The sequence below is a fragment of the Myotis daubentonii genome, chromosome 8 (assembly GCF_963259705.1).
Source record: "Myotis daubentonii chromosome 8, mMyoDau2.1, whole genome shotgun sequence".
Lineage (NCBI taxonomy): Eukaryota > Metazoa > Chordata > Mammalia > Chiroptera > Vespertilionidae > Myotis > Myotis daubentonii.
The window spans coordinates 34,839,411-34,852,161 of NC_081847.1; the positions used below are offsets into that span (position 1 = coordinate 34,839,411).

General features: G+C 53.8%; 1 protein-coding gene across 5 annotated transcripts in view; it reads right to left on the minus strand.

Moving 5' to 3' along the window:
* NOL4L (nucleolar protein 4 like) overlaps positions 1-12,751 on the minus strand; it is a 125,322-nt gene that overhangs the window by 30,338 nt on the left and 82,233 nt on the right. The window contains exon 1 of one of the 5 annotated variants that reach the window (XM_059705858.1): positions 6,946-7,108. The exons of the other annotated variants lie outside the window; for them this stretch is intronic. The gene's annotated coding sequence lies outside the window, so the exon portion shown is untranslated. Of the gene's footprint in view, positions 1-6,945; positions 7,109-12,751 lie in introns of those variants that run through there. 5 annotated transcript variants of the gene reach the window in all.

The following is a 12,751-nucleotide window of genomic DNA, read 5'->3' on the forward strand; positions in this document are numbered from 1 at the left end:
TCTCTTTTATAGTGAGCAAACACACTCTAGTTTGAACTTTCTTCTGCTGCTATCCCTGAGGCAGACACATCTGTTCTCCAAGTGCTAGGGAACCAGCCTGCCTCAGCCTCAACTCCCTCCCCCACTCCGCAGGGCTGCAGGGAGTTCCCTGGAATTTACGGCTTCTGTGCAGCAAAAGTGTGTACCCTCCGCAGCTGAATCCAGAGGACTCAAGTTGGGCCAGGACACCAGCTCTGCCCAGCTCCGGGTCACCACACAGCACACTCAGAGCCTCAGGGGATGGAGACCAAGTATCTTTATCCCCTCTCCCACCCCCACCCCCCACATGCACTCACTCTGCCTCCCTCCCACAGGCACATCCACCCACACTCTTCCTTGGGTGAAAACACGCTCACTTATACTCGCTCAGACAGTGTTCTCACACCCGGAGGGATACATGCCCGTTCAAAAAGCTCTCTGCACCAAGGGTCCAAAGGGCCAACGAAACCCTCCCCTATGCTAATTGGATAGAACCTGAGAGTGAGGCTGTTGGGTCCGGGAGCGGACCCTTAGAGGTACCCAGCCCATGCAGGCACTTGGAGTCAGGACCAGGGACATCCTCACTTGGGCCCCTGGCTACCCAAGGGACACTGTGCTCAGGGTATGAACTGAAGTCCTGGTTGAGTCGGAAGGCCCTCTCCTGACTCTGATTGTTGAAACACGGAATATTCTATTAACATCTGGAAGCACCATCTACTCAAAATGCCCCATCCACTCATTCAACAGTATTTACTGGACACCTACTATGGACCAAGCACCTTTCCAGGTGCCGGGAGATTCCGCTGTGGATCAGACAGCGGGTCCTCCTGGTGCACGCCGCCCAGGTGGAAAAACACATGATGCTGGTGGTGATGAGGGGTACAAAGCAAAATAAAGCTTAATAAGAGGGGAGAGGGGCCTGCAGGACTGTGGCTGCGTGGCCAGGGAGGACCTCGCTGCCAGGGAACAAAGGCAGAGGCCCGCAGGGAGTGAGGGAGGCGGCCGTGGGGCAGTCTACCCAGGAGCATTCCAGGCCACGGCACAGGCTGGTGCATGTGAGGAGTAGCCACAAGGAGGGTCCCCTCCCAAGATGCACAAAACCTTGGGCAGGGCTGTCTCCAGCTCAGAGAAAGGCTTGTAGAGTGTTCCACTGAACACACAGTGTTCTCGCCGAGAAGCAGGAAAGAGTAAGAACCGCTAGGTGCAGCACCGACGGCTCCCACATTCTTGCGCCACTTGGTCAAGTTTAAAAGAACAGCAGAAGTCAGAGTTTATCGGGTGGCAAGTGCTCCCTTGGATCACCTCGTTTCACCCTTCCCACAGGCCCACCAGGTAGGTACAGTTACCAGCCCATTCTACAGGTAAGAAAACGGAGGCTCCAAGGGGTTCAGGCACTCGCCCAAGGTGATGAGCTAACAAGTGGCAGAGCCAGATGTGTACAATCCTGAAGGCCCAGACACACTCTCCTTGCCTCTGCTCAACTGTCCCTCTCACCTGGAATGCCCGTACCACTGTGGTGCCCCATGACCCAAATTCCTCTCCATCACCTCCAGCTCAGTCTCCATCGTTCCTCTTCTTGCACAACCTGTCTGCCTGTACCATTAGCCCCATCGGTCAGTCAGGCACCCCCACTCAGCTGTAGCATGTCAACACATAGGTCTCTGCCCTGTCTTCCCCAGAAAAACTCTAAGCCTTTTTAAGAGTGGGAACCAAACAAAACAAAACAACAACAAAAAAGAGTGGGGACCAGGCAGTATGTTCCCTGGACCCTCCCGCAAAGCAAGGGAGACTTACCGAATCGGCCGAACCGCCTGGCATGATACTGGTATTTAATGACAATGTGGCATTAGTGTGACAATTAAGGACTCGGTCCCAATGCATACAGTTCTTGAGTGGAGACCACAGGAAACCGGACCCTGGCTGGCAGGGTCTCCTTCCTACAGCAGAGCCTAAGCTCAGATCACTTAACAGTTCACACAACGATCCCCCTTTACCTCCCCTGCTCTGATGGCGCACATTGGGAAGAGGTGTGCGAACTTTTACACTGACATTGCACCCACCTGATAATGAAGGCCACACCCAGTGTCCACACACAGGGGTTTCAGGGCAACGGTCTTATGAGATTTCCTTGCAACAGCCCCCCTCCATAAAGCAGGCCTCCATGCCAGGTCTATCTCTAGATGTGGCACCTGCTCAAGGGCACCATACCTAGTGGCAGAGCTGGGATCTGAAGCCAGACAGTCTGCCCAGAGCCCACATCACAGTGTCACCACACCAAGAGGCTGCTCACCACACTTCCTCCCTTCAATAAAAAAAACAACAAAAAACCCAGATTCCTTAACAATGTGTCTCAAGATGAGATCCAAAAGGAACTCATGGGAGACTAAGCTATATTTACTTTCTCTCTCTCTCTCTCTCCAAAGTTGACACACATTTATTGAGCATATACTCAATATGTGCTGGTGTTGTGCTAGGGACATAATGACTTAGGCAGGGTTCCTTTCCTCCAGGACCTTGTTATCTAGGGAAAGCGACCGGCAAAAAATTCTGACCCACTTGTAAGTGCAGAGAGAGAAAGGGGGCTGTGAAGTCCCCTCCACAGTTACTAGTATCTACTAACAATCATACTCTCCCCAGCAGTGCTCTCATGGCCCTCAGGGTTTTGCTACATGAGTCCCTATTATGTGAGTAATGGTTCTATATAAGATTTTGACACTTGCTGCTACAGCAACATTTTAAAGTGAGCAATCAAGTCCCTTAAACCTAAGGCGGGGGAGGGGGTGGGGGGTGGGGAGAGCAAGTCCCAATCAAACTTAGTTTCCACACCTTCACTTTCAGGACTGACCTAGGAGAGAAGCCTTCCCAAGACCCCTTTGCAACTCACCTGCTACAACAGAGCCCCCAGCTGCAGAGGGTAGACTGTAACTTCACCGCCTTACACTGAGCCAAAGCTCCAGGAGCAAGCTAATGACACATGCAATTACCAGCACTCACAGCTCAGAGCCCATCAGCAACTGTGCAGAGGGGCAAAAGACACCCAAGTCCAGAGGCACCTGTGGAAGGTGGTACACAGGTTTGCCAGTGGCAGGGCCCCAGGCCTGTGCCCAGACCTTGAGTGCTCCCCCTACTCGCCCAGAAGTCCTAAGTCATAGCCAGGTACATCTTGCTTTCCCCTCCTGGAATTTCAAGGGAATTTGGTCTACTAATTTCTCTCTGTAAACAAACTTTAATGACACTTGCATTAGAAAATAAATGAGCACAATCCATTACTTCTGGGCCCTCTCTCTTCAGGTCCCATGTGACTGGCTGGATAGCTGCCCTTGACTCCTCTGACCTCTGACCTCAGACACCCTGAAGCCTGCAGCCTTGCCCACCTGCTGGTAAAGCGCATCATTTATTCGGCACCGAAGGGCCGGAGCCATTGTGGTTCGCAGAGGGATAGAGCCTACTGCCCTTCTGAAAAGAGAACTCAGAATGGGAGGGGGCAGGCAGACAGCACCCAGCCAGCCCTTGGGACACACCCAAATCTGGGCAGAAGGAGAGGAGCCCAAACCCTCTCTGCTCTTATCTGCAGTCCAAAATTCATGGGCAGGTTCAGTTCCTCTCTGCCCAGGCTCTGAGGCTCTTCCTCCTCTGCAAGCCAACGAGCACCAACCACTGCCCAGCCCAGGAGGCGGAGAAAACAGGAGAGCAGAGGGGAAATGGTGGAAACACGCCTGTATCCATGGTCTGTAACTATGGGCAGGTGCTATCAGTAACATGATTATTTTACAACTGGGGTCAATTTCTCGGGAACTGGGTTCCTGGTGCCTCTGAAGTTGAGCCATTTGCATCCTTCAGGACAGGGATCCTGGGGCGTGCCTCACACAACATTTTCCAGGCCTTTCCCCAGAGCTGTAACTCTATCTCTACCACTTGCTTTGAGAAAGAGGAGGAGGAGGATTTGCTGAGAATTTAGTGCAATTGTAAGCCACAAGCCCTGGCCAGGAGCCTTGGGTATGTATTTCAGAGGACGGGTAGGGATGTGCAGGGGGTGTTTCTGGGCTTGGCAGGAAACAGACCCCTCTCTGTCCAGCTTCAGGGTCTGTTTGATGAGAGGCTGAAGCTCCTGCCAAAAGACCACCAGACAGTTCCCCAGCACCAGCTCTACCCAAGCAGGCGGGCACCAAGGCGTAGGAAGTGAGCACCGCCTTCTGGAACACCTGCAGGCCCTTCCAGGCCCTGGAAATTTTTCAATACGAGGCAATTCCTCCCTTGTCTCCATGTCAGCGAGCATTACACACACAGCCTTCTGAGCATGCCAAGAAGGTACTGAACCACATTTGAACCCAACTTAACCACTTCAGTTCATCCGATGGCTTATTAATGGAAGACAAACCCCCACTCCCATCAGGATCTAAAGCAACCAGGGTTCAAATCCCTGTTGTGAAGGGACTGCACCAATGAAATCGTAGGGTGGTCCGAGTCACCCACCACTCCTGGGAGCTGTGGGGTCCCAACACTGTAGCTTCATGCTATACCCCAAGCCCATATGGCCAGCCGGGGAGGAAGCCAGCCTCCCAGGGACACACCCTGCACAATTCCACTCCTTCCTGCTAACATACCCCCTCTGCTGAAAAGCACAAGCTCTTCTGGGAAATGTGAAGTGGGGGAGAGCTGAGACAGAGCCAATCACCTACCACATTTTAGGTGTGTTCTCTCTCATACACACACACACTGTCTGCCGGAAACATATTCATATATACATGGGAATGCTCTTGCTGTCATGGACGCCTGGGTGCTGGGGGGTGAGCATTTTCAACACCTTCCTACTAGTGTATGGAGTGTAAAACAGGCTTTTGTTCCCCAAGCAAAGGCAACTGGCTGTTTTCCCAGCACTCCTCACCACAAGGGCCTGCCATGAACAGGGGTCTCTTGAAATGGAGGCTGGAGAGATGGGCTTTAGCAGGCAAGGTTCATCCAGCCAAAAGGAGGGCTGGAGAGGAACCACTCTGACACAATGCCCTTTAGGAGTTTCTTTCCAAGAAAAGGGCCCAGACAGGACAAAAAAGTTCTTGAGCAACTCCAGGGGCAGTCCAGCTCCACATAGCCCCAGGCTGGCCCAGGCTGGATAAGTTCCCCAAAGTCAGCCTTCTCAGCTGGGAAAGTCCTGGGTGCTCTGCTCCCAGCTTCAGACGCAGGAAGGTGCTCAATGGGCATCACCCGGCCTTGGTGCAGTGGGTGTGGGGAGAGGAGCTGTCTTGCAACCCTACTCTATAAAACAAGCCCAGCCTGAGCTGCGACTGGACAGGAGCTTGATAGTATTCGAGGACACATTTAGGCCCTAATGGTTTTCCAATGACGGGGTGATTTACTACCTGGGGGTTAAACTACCACTGGGGCCTGGGTCATAAACAGGCCTTTCCCCCCACAGCCTACAGCCCAGAAGCAGGAGCAAGATGGGGCCCCTCGTCCCATCCACAGATGGCTCTCCCAGAGTTGTGCGAGCCCCCCACCCCTCTCCCTGTCTCAAGCCCCACCTGGTGGGGCCCAGGCTGGGGTTTCCAGCTGATTCTGGGATAAGTAGGGCTTTATCTCAAGGGAGAATCTATTTCAAGCCACAATCCTTCTCAGAAAGAGGAGGAAATCACAGAGTCCAAACACCATTTCAGGTGAAATCAGGAGGTTATTAATCTCCCCTCATGGCAGACAGAAAGAAAAATCAATGTTTTTAGAGGGGGGGGGATTCCATTTGAATTAATGGGTTTGTGGCTTCTCCATTGATCTCCGCCTCTTCACACTTTCTTTTTTGCTTTTGTGTTCTTGGGGAGGAAGGAGAGAGGGGAATCGGGAGGGGGGCAGGCCTCCCGAGAAGGGGAAGGACAGTCTAACCTTAACCTTTCTCCAGGAATAATGCTAATTAGCGACGCTTAATGAGAACTTCCCCCAGGAAGCGCCGCCCGGGAGGGGCGACCAGACTCAGGCAAACGCAGCTCCAGGTGGGAGTGGGGTGAGGGGGGGGTGTCACTTCGGCCCCCGAACGGCTGGAATGAAAATGCGAATGGCACTCTCCACCCCGCCCCCCGTCAAAGTGTCGGGCCCTGGAGGACTAGGTGGCAAGTGCCCAGTGGCGAGCGCGGTGTAAACCTAACTTAATCCGGACGCGCGCCCTCACTCCGGACAGCTGCCCCCGACCCATGTGCACCTTTCATGAAGGAACTGACCCTTCAGGAAGGGTGGCCGACGCCCCCGGCTTCCGCTCCCACCGTACACCTGAGCGGGGCACCGGTCCGCTCGCTCCGAGCAGGGACAGGGGCCTGCCCAAGTGGGCTCAACTCTGCAAACCTCGCCTCAACTCCCCGCGCCCAGGCAGGTCACCCCTCCCTGCCGCTCGACGCTTCCCGTCCTCACATCCCTAAACACAGTCCACTTCCCTTCTCGCCGCGGCCGCGGCGGCGGCCCCCCGAGCCCGGCCCCCGCCCCGCCGCCTGAGAACGCCTTCGTTCCCGGGACGCGGCGCCCGGCTCGCTGCAAACGGTGTGGCCGCCGCACAATACCGCGGCGCGGCGCGGCGCGCACAATCACCGCCCCCCAGGACCGGCGGCGCGCGCGGGCCGGGAGAGAAGTGCGCCCGGCGGCCCCGGCGCTCCGGGCCCCGCACACCTCTCGGCACCGCGCGGCCCCCGGAGTGCAGCCTTCACTGCCCCATCACTCGGGCACACTCCCCGCCCCCGCCCCCCGCCCGCTCCGCCCAGGGCGCAGCCGCTCCCCTGAGCCCCCCTCCTCTGCCCTGGCGCAGGAAGCTCCCCCGTCCCCCTCCCCGGAACCCCCACAGCCCCCCGCCCCCTAACCGCAGCTCAACGGCCGGCGGCAGCGGCGGGAGGAGGGGGGCGGCGGCCGGGGGCCCAGAAACTGCCGGATCTCGGGGATCCGGGCCGTACTCCGTACCTGGGCGGGAGGCGAGGCGGAGACTGGCGGTCGGGCTCCGCGAGTGAGCGGCGGTGACAGCCCCACAGCTCCAGCTGCTGCTGCTGCTGCTGCTGCTGCTGGTGCTGGTGCTGCCGCCGCGGCCGCCCGGGGAGAGGGGCTGGCACCGCCGCGGCGCGTCACTGCCCGGCCCGGGGGCGGGGGTGGCCAGGGGGAGGGCCCAGGCAAGCGGCGGCGGCAGCGGCGGCGCCGTGGCCAAGAGGGTGGAAGGAGGAGGGGGGCACCGGGCACGGGGAGGCGGGGGAGGGGGGCGGGACCCGGCACGGGGCGGGGGCCGGGGGAGGGGAGCGCCGGGAGGGCGCACGCTAGGGGAGTAGGAGGAGCGGCAGGAAGAGGAGGTGGAGGGGCGGGCCAGAGGGAGTAGTGGGCACGGGGGGGAGGGGGAGAGGAAAAGGAGGCACCCTGAGAGAGGAGAAAGGAGGGAGAGGCGGGCGGGGGGGAAGGAGGAGGAAGAAGGGGGTGCTGGGCCAGGTAGGGGGGAGGGATGAGGGCGCACTGGACGCACCGCCATGCGCTTCTGTGGGAGAGCACTCTTAAGGGGGAAGCGCTTCGAGGGAGAGCCTAGCTGGGGGGCGGAGGGGTGAGCGGGGGGTGCTGAGCCCGAGAAAAAAGGCAATGGGGTCTGTGCCCTCCCCTCGCTCCCGGAGGCCGCAGTCTGTGGGTCTCGGAGAGGGTTGGAGGGCACACAGCGGCTCTCCGCGTTCAGGCCAGGAGAGGAGAGACTTGGCCCAAAGAAAGTGACTCGGGCACCTTTAGGAACTCCCGGGGCCTTCGGGTAGGACTCGACCCCTGCGCGTCTCCGGGTTCCTGGGGGATGCGGGTCCTCGCTGGGCGGAGATGCCGGGCCCGGGGTTGGGCCCCCGGGCGGTGGAAGCAAGACCTAGGTCTGGGAAAGCCAGGCACACGGCTGGCTCTCTCCCGGGCCCCCATCCCCACCTCAGAGCCCCCCTTTTCTTGATCAAGTTCAAGCTCAGGCTCCTCGGCGCGCTGCCCACTCCCCTCCCCCTCTCTATTCCGCACCACCTCGCCTCTCACTCTTCCTTTGTCTCTTGCCCACCACTTATTTTACACCCACCCCTGCGCCCCTCCTTCCCCGAGGCAGGTGCCTGGGAGCCCAGGCTGGGCTCACCTGTCGGACCCAAACGTTTCAGCTCTCCCGAGCGCCCACCGCCGGCTCGCCCCCGGCTCCCTCCCTCCGGTCATTGTGCTCCAGTAGACCACACCGTGCAGGCTCCGTACCGAGCGCTAGCTAAGCTACAGTTGTAAAGTAATGGGACAATATCAAGAATGCAGCTCTATCCCAGACCTAGGCGCGCACTGTGCAGGGAGACAGCAGCGCCGGAGGGGGAAGACCCACGCGGCTCCGAGACGCTGTCCTCCGCGCAGACAGACCGCATCAGCCTAGGGTGCTGGGGACGGCGGTATGGGGCGTCGCGGGGTGGGGGTGGGGTGGAGTGGTGGGGGGCTGCATCTCCGAGCCACCTCGGATTCAGCCTGAAGCAACACGCTCGTCCCCAAACAGCAGAATTAGAGCCGACAGAGAAGGTGGGTCACGGGCAGATGCCCACCTCACCAAATTCACATCCTCCTTTACATCAGACCAGCCTTCGGGAAAGCCTCGTGCTTTAACAGGGATGGAGTGCTGCTCTCGTGGAATTCTGTGAGGAAATGGCCAAACACCAAAACAAAAACCAGTAACGACCCCACCTCCCGGTTCCTCTGGTCGCATCCGGAAAGGAAGGACAATTTCTACTGACTGTACGCTACCACTCATTCACGGTGGAAACAACAAAGAGAAAACGAGACAGCCACCGCGACTGTTCGCAATTTTGAAACAGACTGCCTTTAACCTTCCAACTTTTTTTTTTTTTTTTGTAAAAAGCCTTTTTCTTTCTTCCACTGAAAGCTTTGCATTGTGAACAATCCGAGGAAAACAAGGCTCCCTCTATAGGTTAGAGTTGGAAGTACACCGCCACAGGTTCAGTGCTCAGTATATTCACCCATTAGAAAAATGAAAGGATGACAACACAGACTTACTTCCGCACATGCTGGAGATTTTACTGTCAATATACACCTCACATGTTACTCATTAGCACCTTTTATCCCTGAAATCAAATGTGTGCTCAAACAAATTCACTCTTTCCCGTTTCTCTGTGAGATTTTTACTTCACATCCTCTGTGGTGGGGGGCAGCTTGGAGACTTCATTACCTGAACGGCCACACATGTTGGTGACCAATAATGATTTTTAGAATTAGTGGCCACAACTCAGTTCACCCAGGGAAATGTGAACATTTCCAATACAGGGGCGGTGCTTTTTCACTCTGAAAACGAGATGATCCAGGCCCAGGATTTCCCATCTCTTCCCACCACATTTCTAGAGACCTTCGACTTCTCCTGGTCTGAGTCACTCTTTCACCGTGGTGGTGGACATCTGGGCTTGAAATATAAAGCCAAATCCAACTGAAGTTCAAAGGTGGAATTGAACCCAGATAACCCACTTCTTCTCTGACTAATAAAAGAGAGATAGTACTGCCCAGGAGGGCAGAGCAGTGATTTTCTCTAAGCATGAAATGTGAACTCATTTACCATCGCTGAGATAAAACAGCCCCAGACCCGCTCGACCCACAGAAAGCAGTTAGGAGCCCTGGGGTACCTGGCTGTTGAGCGGCACCAGGAATTGGACAGGTTTTATGTGTGCTGGAGCTGCAGAAACCTGCAGGAGCTGCCACTCCTTGAGTAACCTTGTGCAGGTTGTTTTCGGCGTCCTTGTGCCTCTGGCCAACTCCCCCCATCCTTAAAGTGGCCACAGCGTGCGTGCATCCTAACAAGGAATGGCGTGACCTAGTTTTCTGACCACTGATTCCCGCAATGATGTGTCCCAGTCGGCTGGGAGACCGTGGCAGAGAGGGCGGTTCCCTCCTGCCCATCGGGGCAGAGCTGCCTTCATGTCTCCTCCAGGCTCTGCAAATGGTGGGTACTTCTGTAAAGGAACAGTTGGTGGGGGCATTTGCTCTATGGTGTTTCTTAGCAGCAACCCTTCCTTATAGTTCCCTATATGACATGGGCCTGCTCCGCAAGTGGGGACCTAGCCATGGAACCAGGGGGTTGTTATAATTGGGAATCTTAATGTGACCAGAGCAGATGCTATTTAAGCATCTCCAAGCATTAACAAACCCATTTATGCCCAGCTGGTGTTGCTCAGTGGTTGAGCATCCACCCATGAACCAGGAGTTCAAGGCTCAATTCTGGGTCAGGGCACATGCCCGGGTGTAGGGCTCGATCCCCAGGAGGGGGCGTGCAGGAGGTAGCCGATCACTGGTTCTCTCTCATCATTGATGTTTCTCTCTCTGTCCCTCTCCCTTCCTCTCTCTGAAATCAATAAAAATATGTATTTCAAAAACACATTTATCCAACTAACTACTTATTAATGACAGGGGAAAACATGTACCTGCACAATGGAAAGATCTGCCCGACATGCCCCAACTGAGCAATCAAACAGGAAAGTGGGGTCACCTGATGCAATGTGCTCACCTCCCGAAGGGATGCGATAAGAGGATACAGCATCACCTATGTTGTGTTCTCCCCCAAAATGCTCCATCTGGATCTGATCATAACCTGGATCTGTCCTGAACTCTTCAAAAGATCCACTGTTATTAACTTGACTGTTCTAAATCATGAGACTAAAGAGAAATAGCACCTAAATGCAAAGTTTGAATCTTGGTTGGATCCTGGACGTAAGGACTGAGGTGGAGACAGTTGAAGGAGAGACAGGAGGGGTGGAGTGGAGACGGGGGTTGAGGGGGGAGACAAGTGTGGGCTCTGGACTGAGTAGTCAGGGAAGGCCCCTTCTAGGAGAAAGCCAACAAGTGCCCTGACCCTGGGATGGCGGAAGTTGACAGCTGGGTGAAGACATGGGCACAGTCTTTCAGGCAGAGGGAACAGCTGGTGCAAAGGCTCTGAGGTGGGAAGGGGCTTAAAATGTTTGAGGAATAGAAAGATGACCAATGTGGCTACAGCAGAGTGGGCCATGGGGAGGGGAGGAGGAGATGAGAGTGAGAAGGCATGCAGGGCCAAGCACCCAGAGCCTTGTACACCACTGTGAGGTGTGTGGATTTTATTCTAAGAGTAAGGGAATGAGGCAATCTGAATTATGTTTTTAGATCAGAGGAGTGAGATTATAAGGAAGCAAGAGTGGCAGTGGGGAGACCAATAAGGAGGTCTAGCCAAGAGTCTAGAAATAATCCAGCCTAATGGGACTGGTTCAAATCCTGGTTCTCACGCTACACAAGTGAACATCTCTCTCTGTTTCCTCATCTATAAAGTAAATAATAAGATAGTGTGTTTAGTGTAGTATTTGGTACCAAAATGTCCCCTTTGAAATTAGAAACCATGGTAGCCAGCCTCCAGGATGGCCCAGATGATCCTCACTTCCTGGTGTCACACTTTAGAGCTGTCAGAATGAATAGGGTCGTGAGACCAGTGGGAGAGTATGAAAAGGAGGGTGTATGACGTCTGAGGTTAGGTCATAAAATACAGCTTGATCTTTTCCCCAGAGGGAGTGCTTGGTAAATGGGAGCTTTTACCAGGATTCTAACTTTTCACAATCATGGCCACATCCCTCTCCACAAATGCTGTGCCAGTTCGCTCAGCCACCAGCAATATCTGGCAGTTCTCATTTCACTACACACTTGTCAGCACTTAGTAATCCTTTCTATCTTTGCCAGTCTGAAAGGTGAAAAATGGCATCTCTTATTTTCCTTTGGGATGTGAGCACATGTTTATGTGTATCGTGTTTATTGGTCACTTATATTTCGTTTCTTTTCTTTTTTAAGAACAACTTGTTCATATTATTTGTCTATTTCTCTACTTGGGTTAGTGGTCTTTTTTTTGGTAAGAAGTCTTGGGAAAATGAAATTAATTTTTTTGTCATATATTTTACAATATGTTTTCTTTTTATTGTCCTTTTACTTTGTTTATGAAAGGATTTTTTTTTTTGCCATATGAAAATTTTATATTATCCCATTAATTTTATTTTCCCTTTAGGGCTTTAGGTCAAAACAAAGGTGTGTTTTTTCCACTTCAAGATTATAAAAGTAATTCACTCATATTTTCTTCTAGAGCATTTATAGCTTCATTACAGTTAAATATCTATTCCATCTGTAATTTATCTCCATATAAGTAGTGAGGTGAAGATCTAGCTTTTTTTTTTTAATGGCTATCCAAGTTGTCCCAATACCATCATTTTAAATAACTCATCCACTGATTGGAAATGCCATCTTTACAGTACATTAATTTTCCATTATTTTTGGAATTGTCTATTCTATTCTATTGATCTGTCTATTCCTGTCCCAATATTATAGCTCTAGAATATATTTTAATATATGGTGGGGCTAGCACCTCTACCCCCAGGAACTGTCCCTGCCCCCACCATTATAAAGACAATTAAACCCATGCCATAGCAGAGATGCACAATGATGCAGAAAGGAGGAATGTTTCCGCCTGAGAGGTAAGTAAGGAGGGGGTGGGGGGTTTCTGAAAGAGGTGACATCTACTCAGAACCAAAAGAAGGCAGGAGGAATGGGACAGGTGGCAAAGTGGGGAGGGTATTCAGGCAGAAAGAGGAGCATGGATAGAAGCGCCACAGCTTCCCAGGTGCCTGAATTCAAACTCCTTGATCTGTGGGTTGGGTTGTAGCTCAGCTCATCCATTTATTCTTCACATTTGCCAATTTTTGCACAGGTGGCTGCAACCTCACAGTAAGTTTGA